Source organism: Gigantopelta aegis, chromosome 2 (genome assembly GCF_016097555.1).
Source record: "Gigantopelta aegis isolate Gae_Host chromosome 2, Gae_host_genome, whole genome shotgun sequence".
NCBI lineage: Eukaryota > Metazoa > Mollusca > Gastropoda > Neomphalida > Peltospiridae > Gigantopelta > Gigantopelta aegis.
The window spans coordinates 15,313,283-15,336,900 of NC_054700.1; the positions used below are offsets into that span (position 1 = coordinate 15,313,283).

At 34.7% G+C, this 23,618-nt stretch overlaps 1 protein-coding gene across 4 annotated transcripts in view; it reads right to left on the bottom strand.

Annotated features, from left to right (window-relative positions):
- The window catches only part of LOC121381884 (sodium/calcium exchanger 1-like), a 185,035-nt gene extending 162,555 nt beyond the window's left edge, over nucleotides 1-22,480 (bottom strand). For all 4 annotated transcript variants that reach the window (XM_041511306.1, XM_041511299.1, XM_041511290.1 and 1 more), the window contains exon 1: nucleotides 22,412-22,480. The gene's annotated coding sequence lies outside the window, so the exon portion shown is untranslated. The remainder of the gene's footprint in view (nucleotides 1-22,411) is intronic.
- Nucleotides 22,481-23,618: the final 1,138 nt, after the last annotated feature.

The following is a 23,618-nucleotide window of genomic DNA, read 5'->3' on the forward strand; positions in this document are numbered from 1 at the left end:
AAAGAGTAGCCGATGAAGTGGCGACAGCGTGTTCCCTCTCTCAATATCTGTTTGGTCTTTAACCGTATTTCTGACGCGATATAACCATAAATAAAATGTGCCGAGTGCATCATTAAATAAATTTCTTTCTTTCTATCATTTCAAAGGACCCATTTTCTGACTGTGGGTTTTCCCGTCTCAACCAGTATAGCCAGCCAGTGCTCCACAACTTGTATATCAAACACCATGGTATGTGACTGTTGGAAAGTGCATATAAAAAAATATATGTTTAGAATTTAAAGGGAAACCCACTACTGCTACTCCATGGGCTACTATTTTTTATTAGCAGCAAGGGATCTTTTATTTACACCATCTCACAGAAAGGATAGTACATACCACAGCTTTTGTTAAACCAATTGTGGTGCACTTGCTGGAACGAGAAATAGCCCAAAGGGCCCACCGACTGGGATCAACCCTGGACTGACAGTACGTCACACCAGAGCTTTACCACAGGGCTACATCCCATCTTATTTGATTAATAAAAATGAATAAACGAACGAACGAACGAAGAACGAACAAATTTTTAACGACACCCCAGCACAAAAAATTTGCATTTTAGTGTCTAGCTGTCCCAACACTTTTTCAGGTTCCAACCAGTGTACCACAACTGGTCAAAGGCCATGGTATGTGCTTTCCTGTCTGTGGGAAAATGCATATAAAAGATCCCTTGCTGCATTAAGAAAAATGTAGCAGGTTTCCTCTATTGACTATGAGTCAGAATTACCAAATGTTTGACATCCAACAGCCGATGATTAATTAATCAATGTGCTCTCGTGGTGTTGTTAAACAAAACAAACGTTTAACTATTCCAATGCAATAATATTATGACACATTACTTTCCTGATTTACAGAAATCATTTGTGAGACACCAAATATCAGCAGTATAAAATGTGCTGAGATGCATCATTTAAAAAAAAAAACATTTTGTTCTTTGCTTTGTCTGTACCTTGGCACTAAATCACTTCCCGCGGTGTCCTTCACAACTGATTCCTCATTAGACAAGCAGTAACATGCAGATTAAGTAAAATAATTACCAGTCTGCAGATGAGTGGACTATTGATTTCCATATGCAATACGCATCAACGTTCAGCCATAGTAATCTAATAGCAACATCATTCAAGTAACATGTAAAAAAACATTGATTTTCGTTTCCTCCCTGATCTCATACCTGTGGCATGTACAATACAGTCAAATCCTACTTTAATTAACAGTGTAGTTGGGATAAGTGCTACTTTAATTAACAGTGTAGTTAGGACCAGTGCTACTTTAATTAACAGTGTAGTTGGGACCAGTACTACTTTAATTAACAGTGTAGTTCGGATAACTGCTACTTTAATTAACAGTATTGCTGGGGCCAGCGCTACTTTAATTAACAGTGTAGTTGGGACCAGTGCTACTTTAATTAAAAGCATAGTTGGGATCAGTGCTACTTTAATTAACAGTATAATTGGGACCAGTGCTACTTTAATTAACAGTGTAATTGGGACCAGTGCTACTTTAATTAACAGTACAGTTGGGACCAGTGCACAACAAATAGAGTAAACATAAATCTTTAATTAACAGTATTGCTGGGACCAGTGCTACTTTAATTAACAGTACAGTTGGGACCAATGCACAACAAATACAACAAACATAAATCTTTAGTTAACAGTATATTTGGGACTAGTGCACAACAAATGCAGCATATATAAATCTTTTAGTTACCGATATAATTATAGTACATGTACCGTATATACACAAAATTTTGTTGTCAGTATAACTGGGACCAGTGCACAAGAAATACAGTATTTCTGACATAGTCAAATACATGTATTTTAATTAACAGTATAGCTGGGACCAAGGAAAGAATGAATGAAGGAATATTTTATTTAAATAATGTACTTGACGCATTTTAATTATAGTTATATAGCCTCGGACATATGGTTACGGGCCAAAGAAATAATGAGAGAGGAAACCTGCTGCTGCCACAAAATAGACAACTCTTTCCAATTAGCATCCCACATATAGCAATTATGACAGACATGAAAAGAAACAGAATGTTTGTTCAAATAATATCCCAGCACATTGTTTACTTAGCCATTATTACATGTAGGTGTCTTACATGTTTTGATACAAAGGAAAGGAATGTCTTAATAACACCCCAGCGCATTGTTTACTTAGCCATTATTAGGTGTCTTACAAGTTATGATACAAAGGAAAGCTTTTAAGGAATGTCTTAATAACACCCCAGCACATTGTATACTTAGCTGTTATTAGATGCCTTACATGTTATGGTAGAAAGGAAAGGAATGTCTTAATAACACCCCAGCACATTGTTTACTTAGCCATTGTTAGGTGTCTTACATGTTATGATACACAAAAAAGGAAAGGAATGTCTTAATAACACCCCAGCACATTGTTTACTTAGCCATTATTAGGTGTCTTACAAGTTATGATACAAAGGAAAGCTTTTAAGGAATGTCTTAATAACACCCCAGCACATTGTATACTTAGCTGTTATTAGATGCCTTACATGTTATGGTAGAAAGGAAAGGAATGTCTTAATAACACCCCAGCACATTGTTTACTTAGCCGTTATTAGGTGTCTTACATGTTATGATACAAAGGAAAGGAATGTCTTAATAACACCCCAGCACATTGTTTACTTAGCCGTTATTAGGTGTCTTACATGTTATGATACAAAGGAAAGGAATGTCTTAATAACACCCCAGCACATTGTTTACTTAGCCGTTATTAGGTGTCTTACATGTTATGATACAAAGGAAAGGAATGTCTTAATAACACCCCAGCACATGGTCTACTTAGCCGTTATTACGTGTCTTACATGTTATGGTAGAAAAGATAGAGGAATGTTTTAATAACACACCAGCACATTGTTTAATCAACAGTTGTTAGATATTTAGTATGTTGTAGGAGAAAAGAAAGGATGGGAATGTTGTAAGATAAACGGGTATCTAATGGCCACCCATGTAATAACCCCAGTAATGATTATTACAGCTACATGTAGGATGATAAAACTAGATTCCTAAAGGTCGACATGTGGCTAGCAACTGCAGGTAAAGATCACTGTTATATATACAGTCCACACACTAGGTGTGGGGGAGGAGGCAGCTAAACAGTTCAGTCTGTCTGGTAGATAATGATGTCATAGGACAAAGAAAATTGTAAGGAATGTTTATTTATAAATAACATCCCAGTTCAAGTTTGAATCAATGGTAATTAGGTTTACAACAAATGATAACTGTGTCTGAGGGAAAAACCATTTCTGTTGTTTACGACACCACTAGAGCACATTGATTCATTAATCATTAGCTATTGGACGTCAAACATTTGGTAATTTTGACACATGGTCTTAGAAGAAACCCGCTACATTTCTCCATTAGCAGCCAGGGATTTGTTACATGCACCATCCCACAGACAGGATAGCACATACCACGACCTTTGATATACCACTCCCAAGGCTTTCATTGGAACAGGACAAAACCCAAGTAGAGATCTGGTAGTCATAATAGTCTACGTTAAAGACCCCCCCCCCCCCCCCCAAAAGTTAGTTTGTTTTGTTAAACACCATAGAGCACATTGATTTATTAATCATCGGCTATTCTGACATCAGCTAGTACTTCACTGTATGTCAAAATTACCAAATGTTTGACATCCAATAACCAATGATTAATAAATCAATGTGTTCTAGTGGTGTTGTTAAACAAAACAAACTTCTTTTTTTTTTGCTCTCTTATGGTCAGAGTACTCAGGCTAATCATCATTGTGTAGTTTTTGTAGACTAAAATATGATTGAGCAAAATTATTAAGAAATCCCACCTTGAGATCTCAGTTCAGGTGTGTAGACATATGCATTAGGGCAGAATAATCGGATATCATGAGTGGATTCTAGCTTCAAAGCAAGACAAACACTTTGAAGAATTTATGTCTATGTGTGTCCAATGACTGAGCAGAACAGTAACCATATTTTCAAAGCTATCTTGCCGCTATGATATCATAAAACCTTCAAGGTCTATGATGTGTGTCATGATGCCATAGCCTACGACGGTTTTACGACATCTTGGTGCCAAGATAGCTTTGATAATATGTGGCTAGATCTTTATATCGCTCAAGGACACAAATCAGTAGCTTCAGATAATTACTGGTATTTACAATTATATATACATGCATAAACAGTGTATGTCAAAATTGCAAGAGTCATATCTCTGTATGATATATACAAACATAAATAAAAAAAATTAAATTTAATCACCAATAGAAGATCAAGTAACATAAAATACGGTTTTTGAAGAGGAAAAGTTGCTATTTATAGTGTTAATAACTTCACAAAATGTATTCAGTACATGTACATACATGTATGTAGTCATTGCCTATTAGATGTCAAATTTTTTGTAATTTTGACATACACTTGCTATATTATTCCATTAGTAGCAAGGGATCTTTTATATGCACCATCCCACAGACAGGATAGCACATACCACAGTCATGGTGCACTGGCTGGAACAAAAAATAGCTCAATGGGCCTATCGACAGGGATTGATCCCAATCTGACCACGTATTAAGCGAGCACTTTTACCACTGGGCTACATTCTGCTCCCCCCCACCCCCCACCCCACTCCCCCTTTCTCTGGTAACTGCAGATCTTGGGTGAGAATGAGTGCAAAAGTACGAATGACCTACATACATAACATGTACAAGATAAAATTCTATAACTGCCGCATCCTACAAAATATATCAACATTTAATGTTTATCATCATGTCTATATATACATGTATAAGACTCCTCACAAAAAGTAAGGAACATCCAATGAAGTTTGAACATGAAGTCTCAATTGACAAATATGACTGGCTTCGGCTGTGTAGTGGTTAAGCCATCAGACTTAAGGCTGGTATGTACTGGGTTCGTATCCCAGTACCGGCTCCCACCTAGAATGAGTTTTAATGACTCTATGGGTAGGTGTATAAGGAGACTACATTGACTTCTCTCTTACTAACCACTAACCTACTGTCCTCGACACTTTCTATCTAGCTGAGGTGTGTTCCCAGGACAGCGTGCTTGAACCTTAATTGGATAGGAGTACAAAAATAAGTATAAACGAAAGACAATATTCTTAAAATGAACCAATGTGGTATTAAACCTTCATGAGAATTCAATAGTAGATAACTCTAACACAACTTTAGGCGGTTCGAAGTCAGATGTCAAACCCTATAGTATAACAGATAGCGTCAGCAACTGCAACGCTAAATGTAGTTAATGCAGATAGCGTTGTTAATGCAGATCGCTGTCACTCAAAGGACTATTGATGTTTTAAAAAAATGTTCATGACAATGGCTTGGTTATGTCTTTTCAAAGTTGGCTTTGTTCAAGTGGAAGTGGTGCCTAAAAAAAAGGTTTTCCAAAGATTTAAATCGGACTTCTTTTTAATCAGCCATCTCATTTCTCGGCACGAGTTCAACCTGTTACTATCCCCCCACCCTATTTCAAGGGTTAGGGTTAGTCTTAGAGCCTTTGATATAGAGGGGTACGGGGTCGAACTCTTTTCCCATTTCTCCTTCACCAAACCTCACTTCTCCGTAACGTTTCTCACTTCTCCCTAATGTGTCTAATGTGAGAAGTCACTTCTCCCTGTTTTTCTAGCCTAGCTTGAACCCTGCTTTAGCACATGTTTGGGCGTGTTTACTGGATGTTAAAGGTTTACTAACACGATGGTGGTCCCACTGAGCTATTAATCGTTTCAGCCAGTACACCATGACTGGTATATATCAAAGATTGTGGTATGTGTTATCCTGTCTGTGGGATGGTGCATATAAAAGATCCCTTGCTGCTAATCAAAAAGAGTTTCCTCCCTCAATATCTGTGTGGTTCTGAATCATATGTCCGACGCCATGTAACCATAAATAAAATGTGTTGAGTGTGTCATTAAATAAAACATTTCCTTTCTTCCTTCATGTAAAGAATGTTGTCAAATAATACTTCATTTTCATATTTCATTGGTTGGTGCTTAATTCATTATGAAGAGCACAATTATATCTACTTCAGTGAAGTGAGTAGGAGTGTAAGTCAAGACACATTAACAGTTGAGTGTTTTCTTAATTTCTTGTTAGTGTATTAAACTGTTTAACATATCGATACAGAAATCCAAAGTGAGAACAGGGTTTTCGATATTAATCAAGTGTTTTAAGTGAAAACGAAAATTGTAAGGAATGTTATGACATCCCAGTTCAATGCTGAATCAATGGTAATTAGGCTTGCAACAAATGATATCTGTGTTGGAAAACAAGCCTGCTCATTATCCATATGGTTAAAAATATTTTGGTACATATCAAAGTGATACGTCCCACTAGAACGCCAAGTTTGACTTCGACGTCACACGATGTCCTCATCGATTGACACACTATACAACCTTACATGAAGGTCAAACATATGAGTTGAGTGATATAAATTAAGACTGATTATGGGTTATAAATATATTAAACTCGCTACCATTTCGAATAATGTTTATGTTCCGAGTGAAATAATTTTCATTGTCACTCGCTAAAGCTTGTGACAACTGAAAATTATTTCACTCGGGACATAAACATGATACGAAATGGAAGCTTGTTTAATATCCTATAAGTATGCTATATAGATAGATCATTCACTTTTAATTAGCAGAAAGATATCTTTTGGGAAACATTTTCCCAGACAGGACTGTAAATAACACAACCTTTAATGGTAGGGGTGAGTGTTCTGGTTTTATAAATTTTTCCTTGTAGAATTACAATTAAAAAAACAAAAACAAAAACACAAACAATAACAATAACAAAAATCGGTCTACATTCAGTGTATGTTGTTATTATTAAAGGGACATACCCTAGTTTTTAAACACTAACGCATACATTTGACTATTATAACCGTTTTTGATAACTTAAACCATACTTTACTTATATTTTATTGTTTAGACTATCAATTTCCGTACATTCGAAGTGTTTTTGGTCAAAATGGTGTTTTTTAATATCACAAAATGCATTTCTCGTATTTTTTAAAAACGCACTTGCGTCTGAGAAGTAACAGTTATGGAGTCGAGTTGTAATCCATTTTTTAGGGTATTTCACCATTTTAAAGTCACAGACTTATGGTTCACTCAATTGTAACTTTATCCAAATGTGTTACAGCTTTGTAGATTAAAAAAACGTAATGTTAATTTTCACGGGATGAAACTAGGGTATGTCCCTTTAATAACAGAGCAGAGATTGTAACTTTAACATTAGCTGGCACGGTTCCACAGACCACTAAACTACTATATGCACGTACTAAAGTTTAAAGTCTGTTTTTTGTTTAACAACGCCATTAGAGCACATTGATTTATTAATCATAGGCTATTGGATGTCAAACATTTGGTAATTTTGACATATAGTCTTAGAAAAGAAACCTGCTACATTTTTCCATCAGTAGCAATAGGATCTGTTATATGCACCACCCCACAGACAGGATAGCACGTGTCCCACATACATGTAAGTATTGAGGCATGCAGAGATCTGGCTCAGTCGGTAGATCGAAAGAAAGAAATGTTTTATTTAACGATGCACTCAACACATTTTATTTACAGTTATATGGCATCAGACATATGAAGAGTTTAGGCGCAAAACGCGATATATCCATTTTTAATTTTCAGTAAAAGTGATTTTTTAAACTGGCGTATATCGATCGCGTTTTGAAAAAAAACACCTGAGATTTACCCAATACAATTTCATAAGGATCAATCACGTTTTGCAGCAAAACAGCAGGCCTATGATTAGCCCTTACTGACATACAATAATGGCTTTAACTAAAAACTAGAAAGAAAATGGTTTACATGTATATCGCGTTTTGCGCCTGAACTCCTTCATATGGTTAAGGAGCACACAGATATTGAGAGAGGAAACCCGCTGTCATCACTTCATGGGCTACTCTTTTCGATTAGCATCAAGGTATCTTTTATATGCACCATCCCACAGACAGGGTAGAACATACCACGTCCTTTGATATACCAGTCGTGAACGAGAACGTGAACGAGAAATAGCCCAATGGGCCCACCGACGGGGATCGAACCCACACCGACCACACTCGGTAGATTGAAAGCTTGCCTGAGGTTGTTGCATTGTAGGATCAAACCACTTTTATGGACCCACTCTCTGATTAAGTTTTCCTCCCATCCAAACCAGTGCCTTACAGCTGGTATATTAAAGGCTGAGGGATGTGCTATCTTCTCTGTGAGAAAACGCATATAAAAAAGGGCCTCGTCTGAAGACAAAGAGTCAAAATTACAAAATGCCTGACATCCAATAGCTGATGATTAATAATAAACCAATGTGCTCTACTGGTGTTGTTAAACTAAACAACCTTTTACTCCTTTTTTTACTACATGTGCATATTGAATATTGAATTTTAATAACTATTTTAGACTTACCATAATTACTGACCACACACATTTGTGTCATTTATGTCAGTTTTTTGCACAGCAATAGATATTTTTATACTAATCAATTTAATATATCACTACAAATATTAATCACTCAAGTATTATATACATGTACATACTAAGAACATAATACTTACTAGATGTAGTTTTAATGGCCATTTCAAGCTGTATATGCAACTGCAATGACAGCATCCGGCAGATTTGACAGTTTGGTTGACATGACGTATGAAATAATATTTCACAGTCTCGTTGCTCTGTGGTTAATAATAGATATCTCTAACTTGATTGGTTTAAAGCCCAAAGGAACGGTTTCGCAGCTATTGTTTTCTAACAGAAATTCGATAAAATAATATATTTTGATTTTCAAATGGCTACAAAATATATTTATATATTGTAATGCAGCTAAAGTTTGTTTTATTTATCGACACTAGAGAACATTGATTTATTAATCATTAGCTCAGGGATCGAACATAAGAATTTGTCTCCCACACCAATTTTCAAAAGAATGGGTGAAATGGTCCACCGACCGCAATTTTGAGCCTGCCTATGGCAAATGTTTTTAAAAGTTACTTTTGCGGCAAGTAACGTAACTGAAAGGTTATTTTGTTGTGTGTAGACATGTTTCAAATGTGCAAATGTTAAATACTGACAAAGAATGTACACCATGTGCCGTCGGTGATGCTCTCTAGCTACGGCACTTTGTATCTTAACGACGGCCACTACACAGGCTGCAATGTGAAAATAGCTCAATAGGCCCACCGACAGGGATCGATCCCAGACTGACTGTGCATCAGGCAAGCAATTTACACTGGGATAAGTCCCGCCCACAGTAATACAGCTAATGCCTACTAAACGAAATACGTAGAGGAAAGGAATGTCTATTAATAGCAGGGATGAATGGGGGGAGGGGGGGGGGGTATTTGACTAACATTGTCCATTGTCTTTTATTTTGTACCAAGCCAACCCCATCCCTCACCCACTCCACCGACCCATAAAATCCTGTAGCCAGTAATGGATTACCCCCACCCACCCACCAGCACATTTTAAATCAAGGGAGTGACCATTAAGTATCTAATATAAGTTAACTTTATGTAACACATTGTAAGTCTCCTGGCATTCTAACCATCACAGAAAACAGTTGATATTTTAAAGGGACATTCCTGAGTTTTCTGCAATTTTGAAGATGTCATCTACTAACAAGAGACTTTTTAACAACTGTAATTACATATCAAATATATTTCTCTGCATAAAATATTAGTGGCTGTATATTAAACGTGTTTCTGATTGTTCTAATATTTGTACTAAGTTTAATTTCATTTTATTTCCTAAAATATAATTTTTTCGTACGTACGGAATTATTTGAAGACCAAATCCAGTTTGGGCTTCTTACAAATATTAAGACGACCAGAAACGCATTGAAAATACAGACACTGATATTCTGAACAAGAACATATATTTAATATGTAAGTTTAATCGTAGAAACATTTTATGTCGGAAACATCTTACAATGCAGCAAAGTCAGGAATGTCACTTTAAGACCGTAACCAGTTATTCTCTATATAAATACAGTACCCATACATTAAAACTATAAATTTATAGAATTTTCTATCATTTTCATGGTACTGAATTTTGCAGAAGAAAAGTTATAAATATAATCAATGTTGTTAATTTCTTCTCAAATCAAAACATTTTTCTTGGATACATGCGGAAATAATTACGCAGGTAATCTTTTATGATTAGAAAATGACACTATTAAACCAAGCCACGACCATTATACAGACATCATGGTAACAAAGCTGACAATAGAAAAGAAACATTTTACAAATAAATTTTTGTTTTAATAGATTTCGGTACAGAATATTTATAAATAAATATCACTGTATTGTTTTAACTTCTTTGCAACTAATTTACCCGTTCATTGCCATACAACTGAATGCTTAGAAATAAAACAAAACCATTTAATGTTGTAATTGTAAAAACATTATTTATTGGTAAATAATCGAAGACTACAAGAAGTGTTTCTGTTTCCGAATCAAAATATTTTTTCTGGAATGCGTGCAAAAATAATTATACACTTGCTAATCTCTAATGATTGGATAATTACGGTATTTAACCAATCCTATATTTTTAATAAGTCGTCCAATTACTGACAAGTCTTTGAAAATTGCTATACATACAATTGGTTTTTTCCCCAAGCTTTAGTGCAGCTTTACCGGTCGAAGCTGGCCGAGTTGAGGTTAAGTTTCCACGGCACTGATCAATCACGTAAGATTGATGTCAAAAGCAGGATATTGGTAGTCAATCAGAATGAAATTCCTCCAATACACATTGATTTTCAGTACAACACAAAAGCGGTCAATTGTTGATATTAAAAACATAGAAATTCACATCAAGAAACACTTAGCGACCATCTACTATGCTTAAATTGCATTACATATTTACACATGTCACATAATTATTTAACCATCAAATGGTATTCTTCCAATTTCCATTAATATTTCTGTCAGACTTATAATATTCAAATACATATCAACTAGCATTCTATCTATTTCCATTATATGTGTATTCATCAATGAGGTTTTAATATTTCTGTCAAGACTTATAATATACAAGTACATATCAACTAGCATTCTTTCTATTTCCATTATATCTGTATTCATCAATGAGGTTTTAATATTTCTGTCAAGACCTCATTGCTGAATACACATATAATGAGATTTTAATATTTCTGTCAAAACTAACAAATTCTTACATATGATTTATTATATTGATTCTAATGCTTGTAGCTTTTGTAGCAATTATCCAGAAACACTAATACATTTATTTTTTAAGTGTGACAAAGTTCAAAGAAGTAAAATCATGGATTTTATGTAAAACAGGAAATGAAATCTATTTCAGCAAAGATATCGTCACATTTGGTATAACTAATAACAAAAACAGTAGCTTCATAAATTGTTTAACTATAAATATCAAGTATTATATCTGCAGTATGAAAATACAGAAAAAAATGTTTAAATATAAATAGCGTTAAAAATATGTTAAAAACTAAATTTGCTATCGAAAAATATATTCTTTTTAAAAATTGTAGCTATGAAAGTTTCCATAAAAAATGGAATCCTTGGCTTGACCTTTTTATTGAATGAAACTTAACAATACCACTTTAACCAACAGAAAAAGCCTGGAAATTTAGCTTATCTGGAAATAGATTTCGTCCAAAGCAAACCTTCTTAATTGTTTTTCACAATACTGCCTTCTTTCAATGTTTTTTCTTCTCTTCCATACACATGTTTCTTACCCTTCCAAGCACTCTTTTTTTCTTTCTATTTTCTTTTACTATTCTGTTTTGATTTTAATTTAAATTACATCTTATACATTATCTCTATACATGTGAAATAATAATACAGTAGTAGTAATGGTAATGGTAATGACGGTAGAGGTGATGATAATAATAATAATAATGATACATTTACTATTTTCTATTGCAATTTATCTTTTAAATTAATTAAATTTGTCCTTTCCTTCAATCTTTCAAGCGATACCAGGGCCCCAACCCTGGCACTACTATATTTGTTTTCTGGGGTCAATAAACTTTATTAAAAAAAATAAAAAAAATCATCAATGTGGTTTTAATATTTCCGTCAAGACTTATAATATACAAGTGAATATCAATTAGCATTCTTTCTATTTCCATTATGTACATATCAATGGGGTTGGGGTCGATATTTTCATCTGGTCTGAATGTGTATGTAAAATACCAATTTTTTTTGTTCCTAATCTATTTCCATTACTGGTATGTACATAAAACATTTTATGTGACCGCAACTACAAAAAAAGTGTATACAAAGAAGGAAAAATAGCAAAATATTATTTTGGTATTTTTTTATACCCATTGGTCACTGAAAAAAAGAAGAAGTTTTTTTTGTTTAACCGACACCACTAGAGCACATTGATTAATTAATCATCGGCTATTGCATGTCAAACATACAAGTCATAGTCATCAGAGGAAACCCACTACATTTGTCCATTAGCAGCAAGGGATAATTTATATGTACTTTTCCACAGACAGGACAGCACATACCATGGCCTTTGACCAGTTGTGGTGCAGTGGTTGCAACGAGAAAGAACCCAACCAGTTGAATGAATCCACCGAGGTGATTCGATCCTGCGGTGCAAGCACCTCAGGCGAGTACTCAACCGACTGACCTACATCCAGCTCCTCACAAAATAAGTGTGATGATAACATATCTGATTTCAAACACAAATGTGACTGGAATCTTGATTGAATAAATGATTCGCCTACCATAAACTTATTCGGTGATGCTGATAGTTTGTTTTGTTTAACAACACAACTAGAGCACATTGATTTATTAAATCATCGGCTATTGGATGTCAAACATATGGTCATTTTGACACAGTTATAGAGAGGAAACCCGCTACATTTTTTCCATTAGTAGCAAGGGATCTTTTATATGCACCATCCCACAGACAGGATAGCACATACCACAGCCTTTGATATACCAGTTGTGGTGCACTGGCTGGAATGGGAAATAGCCCAATGGGTCCACCAACAGGGATCGATCCCAAACCGACCGCACATAAAGCGAGTGCTTTACCACTGGGCTACGTGCAGCCCCATGATGCTGATCGTGTTATAGTTGTATCAATATATCTGATCTCAATGTATGTTAAAAAAAACTTCTCTTTTTTTTAAAACTTTAAAAAAAAATCTATTAACATTTTAATTAATCAACTGGATTTATCTTTTTAATCAATAATTGAGATGTACATTCTTAGATGTAACTAAAAACCATCAAGTTTTATTGCTGTATGACTTATAGTTTGTGAGAAATGGATGGAAACGCAAAACTATCATAGAGCAAAATGCAAAAGTTAACACCATGCCTACAGCCATAAAAAAAATGATACATGTATCTGACCCTTTTATTAACCATATGTCCGACGCCATATAACCGTAAATAAAATGTGTCGAGTGTGTCGATAAATAAAACATTTCTTTCTTTCTTTCTGGCCCTTTTACTTCATAAAGAAGAGTTAATAGAACACTGCATTTTCAAGGGGAGGGGTGTGGGGGTTGGGGTGGATTAGGGGTGTGCTCTCCCAGCAGCCTCTTCCTGAATTCATTCCTGCCTTGATGTTAATTGTTGTAACACCAGGTTTCTCCTTCGACACTAATAATCCATTAACATCTGTGCTAGACAAGACAGCTTAGGCAGGTGAGTTGCATTCTCAGGACAGTGTGCTTGAACCATAATTGGATATCAGCATGAAAATAGGTTGTGTTGTCATCATTTACATCCAGTAAAAAGATCACACATTGTGATATACAGCCATTAGAGAAACCACAAGTGTCGATTTCCCATTTCCAGGTAAGTCAATTACATAGTCTATGACCATCAACAAAAGCTTACTTAGCACATTGTTGGTGTTACAAAACAGTCTATTCTATACAAGACAACAATGCAGTATTAATATTACTGCTATTGTGCACATAAGCTTTCTTTGTTAACATGTCATCAATAATGTGATACAGGACCCCCCTCGAAGAAAAAACAAACTACAGGCATGTTACAGCAATGATAATGTTTGTTTGTTTGTTTGGGGGGTTTTAACTACACCACAAGAGCACATTGATTAATTAATCATTGGCTATTGGATGGCAAACATTTGGTAACTGACTCATAGTCATTAGAGAAGAAACCACTATAGTTTTACTAATGCAGCAAGGGATCATATCCACTTTCCCACAGACAGGAAAACATACCATACACGTTTTGTGCAAGTTGGTTATTACAGTATAGGGAAATAAAACGGGACTTTACGATCAGTTCGTTCTATGCAGTAGTTCGTTCTAAGCATGTTCGTTGTAAGTGTACTTTACTGTACAGATCAATTTGCTTACAAGCTTACCTGGTGTAACAACACTACTATAGAACATCGATTAATTAACAGTCAATTAAGGGATGTAACACATTTGATAATTCTAGCATAGTCATCAGAAGAAATCTATAATTCTGCAGAAAGTGATCTTTAATATGTCATTTTCCACAACAAATATGACAGCACATACCACAGCCTTTGGTATACCAATGGGTGGGATCTAATTCTGTCTGAGGTGCTGGGGTCTACGCACCGAGTCCCTTCAGTGGATCCGTTCTGTGATTGGGTTTTCTGTGATTGGGTTTCCTCTCTTAAGTCTATATATCAAAATTACAAAATATCTAACATCCAATAGTCATTGATTAATAAATCAATGTGCTCTAGTGGTGAAGTTAAACAAAACAAACTTTCACTTTAATTGGATTTCAGCATGAAAACAGATTGTACCATCATCATTATCGAATAAAAAGCCATCCAAGGAACAAGGGTGGATTATCCCCTTCCAGGTAACTCAAATATACAGTCTATGATCATTAACAAATGCTACTTTTAGCACATTGTTGAACTGTGTTTCTCTTCAACTTTCATTTTTGTACATGGATCCTGCAGCTGTGAATTTCTCAGATCTCTTCATTTGGTTTCTCCCTGCTTCTTGCCCAATTGTCTACAGGTGCAAGTGTAATTCTCATTCATATTTGTTAAAACAATCAGGAAATAAAAAGGTATATTACATAAGAAAGAAATAATCATCATTAATACATGATTAACAAAGTACACAAATGGGATGAAACATTTCTTTCATATCATACAGCTTTATATTTACCAGTAAACCTTAGAACACATTGTTTTATAGTTTTATCTGTTATTTGTATGTGCGCCCTCTACATAAAAGATCATCAAAGGCATATTGTATACATCTGGGAATAGTTGTATTATGCTTCTGTTAATAACATTAAGATAAGAAGAATATAAATTTTCCTGTTTTTATATACGTATGTAATATTTGTTTTACTCTACAAATGCCAAAACAAAAATACACATTAACAAATAGATTGCAAGGAAGGTACATGCATGGCATGGCTTCCATTATATGCACTAGCATGACTTCGAGATAGACAGGGATATCCACTACAGGAAACATCCAGCTTTAGTTACACTGTGAAGAACCTCGGTGGTGTCGTGGTTAAGCCATCAGACATAAGGCTGGTAGGTACAGGGTTCGCAGCCCAGTTCCGGCTCTCACCCAGAGCGAGTTTTAACGACTCAGTGGTTAGGTGTAAAACCACTACACCCTCTTCTCTCTCACTAACAACTAAACCACAGTCCTCGACAGACAGCCCAGATAGCTGAGGTGTGTGCCCAGGCCAGCATGCTTGAACCTTAATTGGATATAAGTTGAAATGAAATGAGAGGTCCAATATTTAGACCTAGTAGGCGAAATAAAAATTCACCTACTAAATTAAACCACCAAACAATTGCTGATCAGTTTTTCCAAGAGACAGATGTTTGTACAATTATCTCATCTGCTATTTAGCTTGTAATTCTGCTATATTTTAATTCCCTAACACTCTAAAATCCATCTCAGATGTCATAAATTTTTTACACATTTTATACCAAACTGTCATCTCACCCCAAGATATCTTTTTTCCCCTAGGGCTAGCTCTGGGTGAGTAAAATTGCTTCGCCAAATTATTTCCAAAACTGCAAAACCAACAGTTATTTTTAACAAAATATAAATTATGACATGATATTTTTTTCTACTTATTAGAATACATTTTTTAATTTGTTCTTAAAATTCCCAAATGGCGAATTTTGGTAGTGACAGCGCTAGCCTTGAGGTCATATTTTTATCTTAGAATGGACATATTTCTTTTGAGAAAAAAAACAACAATCAGCAGGCCATATTTTACTTCCTATTTCGAGCACTGACAAGTTTTTTTTGTTTTAATACTCAGTATTTCCTAAGGGAAAACAAATTAGAAGACTTACTTCCGTGACTTGCTTGCCATCAATATGAGGTGAACTACATCTTGTGAGATAAAAACAGGTGAGACGCTGGAAAGCCAATAAGTTTTGCATGTGGGCTGTCATTAGCTGGTGGTGCTACTTTTAGTCTGACCTCATCACGCTTTCCTTGAACAGGCTTAAGAGTTTGTGAAAAAAAAAATCTGCAGCACTCGTTGCATTGGAAGACACTCATCAAAGGTGGTGCGTTTTCTCAGATGGTGATAATAATTAATTGACCTATGCAATGGATGTTTCATGTTTATTAGTGATATAAACATAGGGCTATGTAACATACTATTCTGCTCACCAAGTTAAAGGAAAGTTTGCTTTTGTTTAACGACACCACTAGAGCACATTGATTTATTAATCCATTTACCATAGTTTGATACCCAATAGCCGATGTATTTTTCGTGCTTGGGTGTCATTAAACATTAATTCATTCATTCATTCATAATTTATTAATCATCAGCTATTGAATATCAAACATTTGGAAATTTAACATATAGTCTTAGAAAGAAAACCCGCTACATTTTTGTATCAGTAGCAAGGGATCTTTTATATGCACCATCCCATAGACAGGATAGCACATACCATGTACCAGTTGTAGTGCACTGGCTGGAGCGAGAAATAGCCCAATAGGTCCACAGACGAGAATCGATCCCACACTGCCCACGCATCAAGTGAGCACTTTACCATTGGGCTACATCCTGCCCAATTCCTCAGATGGTGATAATAATAAATTGAATATACGCTTTTGGATATTTCATGTTTATTAGCGATACAAACACAGGGTTGCTTGCCAAATGCAAGTAAAAAGTCTAATGGATGAGTTTAAAATATAACCACCAATCTGATGGGTAAACTCCATTTTCAAACTGAGCAAATAAAGGATTTATTTTTATTTTGGTTACTTTTCTTTATCCTCTTACATGTATTTCACCTATTTTAAATTAGCATCAATAAAAATAGAACAAGGGTTGCGATAAAACTGACATTTCAACATGTTAGATTTAATTAATTATCATTTGCAATTTGTATTATAAAAATTATGCTCGAAACCTTCGTGGTATAGGAGCATGTAAATATTTTATTGATTATTGATTATAAAAATATTATATTGTCTTGCAGGCTGATGAACTATTAGAAATTCAACCCCTGCAACTACCCACGGCAATCGGCAAAGCTGTGGAGTTTGCTGTGGAGGTTTTTATTCTACACTGCACTTTTTTGCTGTGGACTATATTAGAATAATTTTTTAAGGCATGTTTTTTGCTATGGACATTTTTTTAATAGCAGGGTTTGGAAATTATGGCCGACTACAGTCCTTCCCATAGAGAACACCTTTTTTCATACTATGGAATTTACAACAAGTTATTTATTTCTGAGCTGACTGAGCTGACTGTTTTCTAAATTAAACACAAAAATAGTCAGGGTTTTTTTTGTTTTTGTTATTTCCAAAACACTTTAAACTTTTCTTCTTACATCAAACCAAACTGAAATTATTTACAAAAAACATGTTTGTAGGACTATAGTTCTAACACCTTTTACAGTAATTTTTTGCGCATCCACTATAGTACATTTTTTGCTGGTACTGGTCAGTATAATATATATCAGGGCTCGAAACTCGCCAAAAAATATGGCAGCCCACAAATTAATAATGGATATTGGCAAATTATGGTAAGAGAACAACGAACAAGATTTTGATGTGGAATACAAATATTAATAGTAGCTCATATGTTATAGCTCTAAAGAAGATCGCCCACATAATATTATTTGGGTGAATATAACACCTTTATTTTTTAATATTTAAGTCGCCCAAATGGGATATTGATCGCATTTGGTGACCTGGCCACAGGCCGTTTCGAGCCCTGTATACGTTGTTGTAAAATGAATAGACAGTATTCAGTTGCAGGTAATAGATAAGATATACATTGTACACAATGATTCAGCAGTAACACTAACAGTGTGTTCATGAAGAGATTTCATAAATAAATGTAATGAAAATAACAAACTTATTAAATGTAAATCACTGAACTATTGCAACTTTGCGATGTTGTAATGCAATGCACAAAGACCTACAAAGATGATGTGATGTTACCTAACAGACCTTTGTGAATTTGGCCCCAAGCCATCAGACTACAGACTGGTGGGTACTGGGTTCGTAGCCCGGTACCGGCTCCCACCCACATTGAGTTTTTAAAGACTCAATGGATAGGTGTAAGACCACCATACCCTCTTCTCTCTTACTAACAACTAACCCACTGTCCTGTACAGACAGCCCAGATAGCTGAGATGTGTGCCCAGGACAGCGTGCTTGAACCTTAATTGGATATAAGCAAACAAACAAGTTGAAATGAAAACATTAAATGAAATGTAAGTTGTGAAATCTGTATATGGGTTACCAGATATACAATGCTATAATTTTGATGCATGTAAACCTGTCTGACTGACTGAAAAGATATTTTGTTGTACAAAGAACAAAAGAATCGGACAAAAGTTTGCTAACTTGCGAGGCCCTCTTCTATATAAAGTAAAGTTGTTGTATATATATATGTAAACTATAGTTTACCAGGTGTTTATATTGTGGTACCTTATACATGGGTGGTTCCCTGACACTATCGTTATTCCAATGCATTCTTTATATATACATGTGTACATGTAGTCTATAGAATAAATTTTTAAAACCCTCCCAGGACAGAGAAGATAGAAGAAACGGTATTGTGCAATAAAGGCACGGATTACTTTCATTTGTAAGCTGGTTACAGACTACTCTGAGAATATCACAGTTCAACAGGTTTAATATCACCGGGTTAAAAATAGTAGACTTTCCCAAAGTCAGAATCTCCACTGGCACCAGTACCATAGGAACCAGACAGAAATGGATCCAGGTAGGGAGGACGGGGGCGACCAGAGGAAGGGACTCATCCCCCATTAAATATATTCATGTACCTCGTTTTCCCAGGGTTTTTTTTTTTTTTAAATCAATGTGTTGCCCTTTTCATGAGTTGGTTCATGTTCCCTTTTTTTCTTAGTGACAGTTCCACCCCACACCACCCTTCCCCATTTCCATCCAACATTGTACAAAAAAATATTTCCTAGATCCACCTCTGTCAATCCAAACAGACAAGTGAAAACAAGATGAAAGGAATGTGTGTTTAATAACATCTCAGTACATTGCATAACTCAATATAATTAATGTGCTCTAGTGGCGTCGTTAAATAAAACAAACTTTACTTTTACTTTAACTCAATATAAAATTTGTTTATGGGAGTGCATGGAACATTTTGTTTGGTATCGCGTCACGATTTATTACGCAAGTTTTAGAGATCACTACACCATATTAAAACAAACAATAGTTACGTATCAATTTTCAATTGACTAGAAATATGATCGCTAATCAAAATTTTGAAAACAAAATGTTCCCTAGAGTGATTAATTGCTGAGCAATGATATTTAATTTTTTTTTTTAAGGGGAGCTAAAAATCACTTTCTTTGAACTAGTCTTAGGGGAGTGATGAGGGAGCCAGCAACACGTACACGTCGATGTTTGCATTGTTAAAATTATCTATAGGCAGGGCTTTAGATCTCAGTAATTTGGGCACAGAGGGCTTTTTGTCTGTTCTCAGCACACCAACGTCGTTTAGTGCAGTATTGTTAATAAATGCTGATAATGAGTTGTATATATATATATATATATATATATACATGTATTCAGAAATGCATTTCAATTTATTTTAATCTAATTACAGCTTAACATTCAATTTATACATCAATCTAGGTAAAATATCCAACCTTTACTCCCCTATTGTTAGGGTTAGGGTTAGTTTTAGAGTTCGGATTACAGTTAGGGTTAGAGTTAGGGTTAGTTTTTGGCTTAGGGCGAGGTTCCCTCTTTATACATGTATCAATATAATGGGGGTTAACAGGCGGAAATCTTTCCTCAGTGTACTGTTTGTTAATGTTATCTTATTGCTTAGCTCCTGTTTTTACCTTCAAAGGGCTCTTTTTTTACTTTACTGTCTATTTCATAGCATTTTATACTTATACTGTACATATATTTTATACTTATACTGTCTACATGTATACATGCTCTCCAGTTTGTCTATTTATTCTCCTGAGGATTTTGGGTTTTTATACCAACAAAACACTGAATATTTTTATGAACATTGAATTTTAAGGTGGTTAAAGTGGAAACAATCTTTAAACTTTTAATTAAGAGCACAAAGGTTTTAAAATATACATTTTCCCAGATAGGACAATACATACCACAACTTTCAGTTCTAAAGGTAAGCGACTAATGTTTGTTTTAATAAATAAATATACAATGTGCATATAAATAATAACTTTATTGAATAAATAAATTAATAAATAAATTAATAAATAAATTAATTAATAAACAATAGTGCAGGGTGCACCTTAAGTCAATACTTTTCCTAATGTGCAGGGCGAGTTGCTTCCCTCTATTTAAAGCAAATTTAAAATGGCAGGGAAAGTTTTGAAGGTTGTCAATGGAAGATTTATTTTGTTAATAATGATGCAAGTACATGTACTTCAATCGGGATTTAGTGAGTATGGTAGGTTATACATTTTTTGGTTTGTGTGTCCATTTCTTGCACTATTTCGGTTGAAAAACGATTGAAACATGGTGCTACAAGTTTTGAATACCCAGCTATATACAGGGTAATGTAAAACATTTTGGACCTAAGGTCGACGACAGTCACTTTTCGCACCCTTGTTTTGGCACTGTACACAATAAATATAGCATATCTTACCATAATTTCATTTGAAATCCATATTTCGTAAAAGGTAAAAAAAAATAATCACAAGATTTTTTTCAAACACTTTCAGGTGCATTAGTAATATTCAAACAAAAAATGTTCAATAGCAATTTTGTATTAGGATTTTTCCAGCATTCTTAAAATGGAAACATTGTTTACCCAGTTTATGGTTATTATAAGGAGATGCAAAGTGACGTCATTGGAATACTGACGTCATTCAAATTCAAAATTAGCTATATTATTACACTGGTTCACCGCATTAAAATGAAAACTGGTCTACCAACTTTGACCCCTGTGAAATTTCTATAACAAACAGACAACGCTGTTTACAAGTCGGTATTTTTTTTTGTTTCATGATTCTGGACAAAATATTAATTTTAAGTTTTAAAAGATGAAAGAAATAAAAAGTAACTTTTGTCATATTAAAAAATTAGTTTGATATGTTTTATTTATTGTGTAGGAAGCCAAAACAAAGGTCCAAAAAGTGACTGTTGTCTATTTTGAAATATATTGCTAAGAAAAAAGTCAAAAGGATTGCACAGCAGGCAGAGCCTATATAAGTGCTCTCCTAAACAAGATGGACATCAGACAATAATCAATATTCATAATCATATATAAAACGTAATAACATAATGTCCAATGGCATAAAGTATTTAACATAATTAGTATTTATTAATCTATAGTAATAAAAGGTAGAGAGTAGGTAGAGAGTAGATAGAGTAATATAAGTAATAAGTGACTGTTGTCGACCTTAGAAAGAACCACACTTTCTTTCTAGGTCCCTTCTGACTAAATAAACAAATGAAATATAGCTGTAATGATCATAGGCCATGTTAAATACAAATTCTGTTCATTTAAAAAATAATACTAATAATAATAAATAAAATAAAATAATAATTAATATTATTAGGCCTACATGTGCCTTAATTTGAACTGGTCCAAACAAAAGAACAATAACGTATGATTGATGGCTTTAGTTGCAAAAAAAAATACCAAAAAAAGAAAACGTGGAATTAAAAATAATAAAAAAACATTTAATTAAAAAAACAAAAACTTTCAAGTCACTTTTAAATTTCAATAGCCTTGAATAGGCCTACATGCTATTTTGTAACACTAAAAAGTTCTACAAACTCAACATATCTATTTCCAGAATATAACGTTTCTTTCTTTTCTTCTTTTTAAAATATCTTTCCCCCTATTATTCTATATCTACTAGGTTACTAAAATAGACACTTGAAATATTCTCACCTGATTCGCGATTGCCGCTATAAATATTTCAGAAAAAACAAATAGAACATCCTCATATTCATAGATAAAGCCAGCAAAATGATGTATATCACGCCTATTTCTTCGCGCACCTCACTCCACAGTTTGTAGTTGGTGTATATATTCGTCGTCGAACTCGATATATTTCACCCTGCCGGCGAATCAATCACAATAGAAGAAAAAAATCAGTCTAATAAACACTACATGGCAACTGCAACGCACTCAACTGTGAAGGAACGAAAAGTCTATGAGATTAAGTCTATTCCTCTTCGCGGCCAGGGCTAACAAGAGAAGTACAGAACTCGACCGATAACTTGTAACCATGCTTTGCTGACGTCAATCGATCGAGAATACTTACCTCCGCGAGTAAACCGTTATAATAGTCTAGCGGGTTAGCTAAACGATCCTTACAGTGTGTGAGTTTGAGACAAAAGTAAAGCTTAATGCAATTAAGTATTGTTATATGCAAGGGTGGAATCTAGGATAGGGCAAAAGGGGACATGTCTCCCCTTAAAAAAAAATCAAAGTGCCCCTTTTTTTGGAACAATTTGTTTACAAATTTTCATTGAAGTCCTCTTTTCAGGAAGTTGGTCCACGTGCCTTTTTGTCCTTGGTCCCCTCCCCAACTATATAGGGATAGAGACACAGATAGAGAGAGAGAGAGAGAGAGAGAGAGAGAGAGAGAGAGAGAGAGAGAGAGAGAGAGAGAGAGAGAGAGAGAGAGAGAGAGAGAGAGAGAGAGAGAGAGAGAGAGAGTATTTATTTATTTATTTTTATTGATATTAAAGTGCGACTCAAGACAAATTTCACGGTAGAAATTAAATAGAAACAAAGAAAAATGGTGGGAGTGGTTTACCGAATTGTAACCGATGCACGCGCAATGCATTTGACCTATAGATACGTCTATAAATATATAAAACCAAATCAAATACACACAAGCCAAATGGCCGTACATACGTTCAGTTGTTGCAATAACTTTCTATCTGGAATGAGCAAGCGATTGTGTAGAGGGTCACTCCCTACCCCACACCTAAACAATATTTATTTTATTAAAGATGCACTCTCGCCTCCCCATCCAGGAAATATATTTTTACTAATGCAAAATATAAAAACAGCTCCAGTGTTAATGAAAACATTACTCGTACGGTTTTTTCTTTTCTTTTCAGTTGATATACTTTTGGTTTCAATG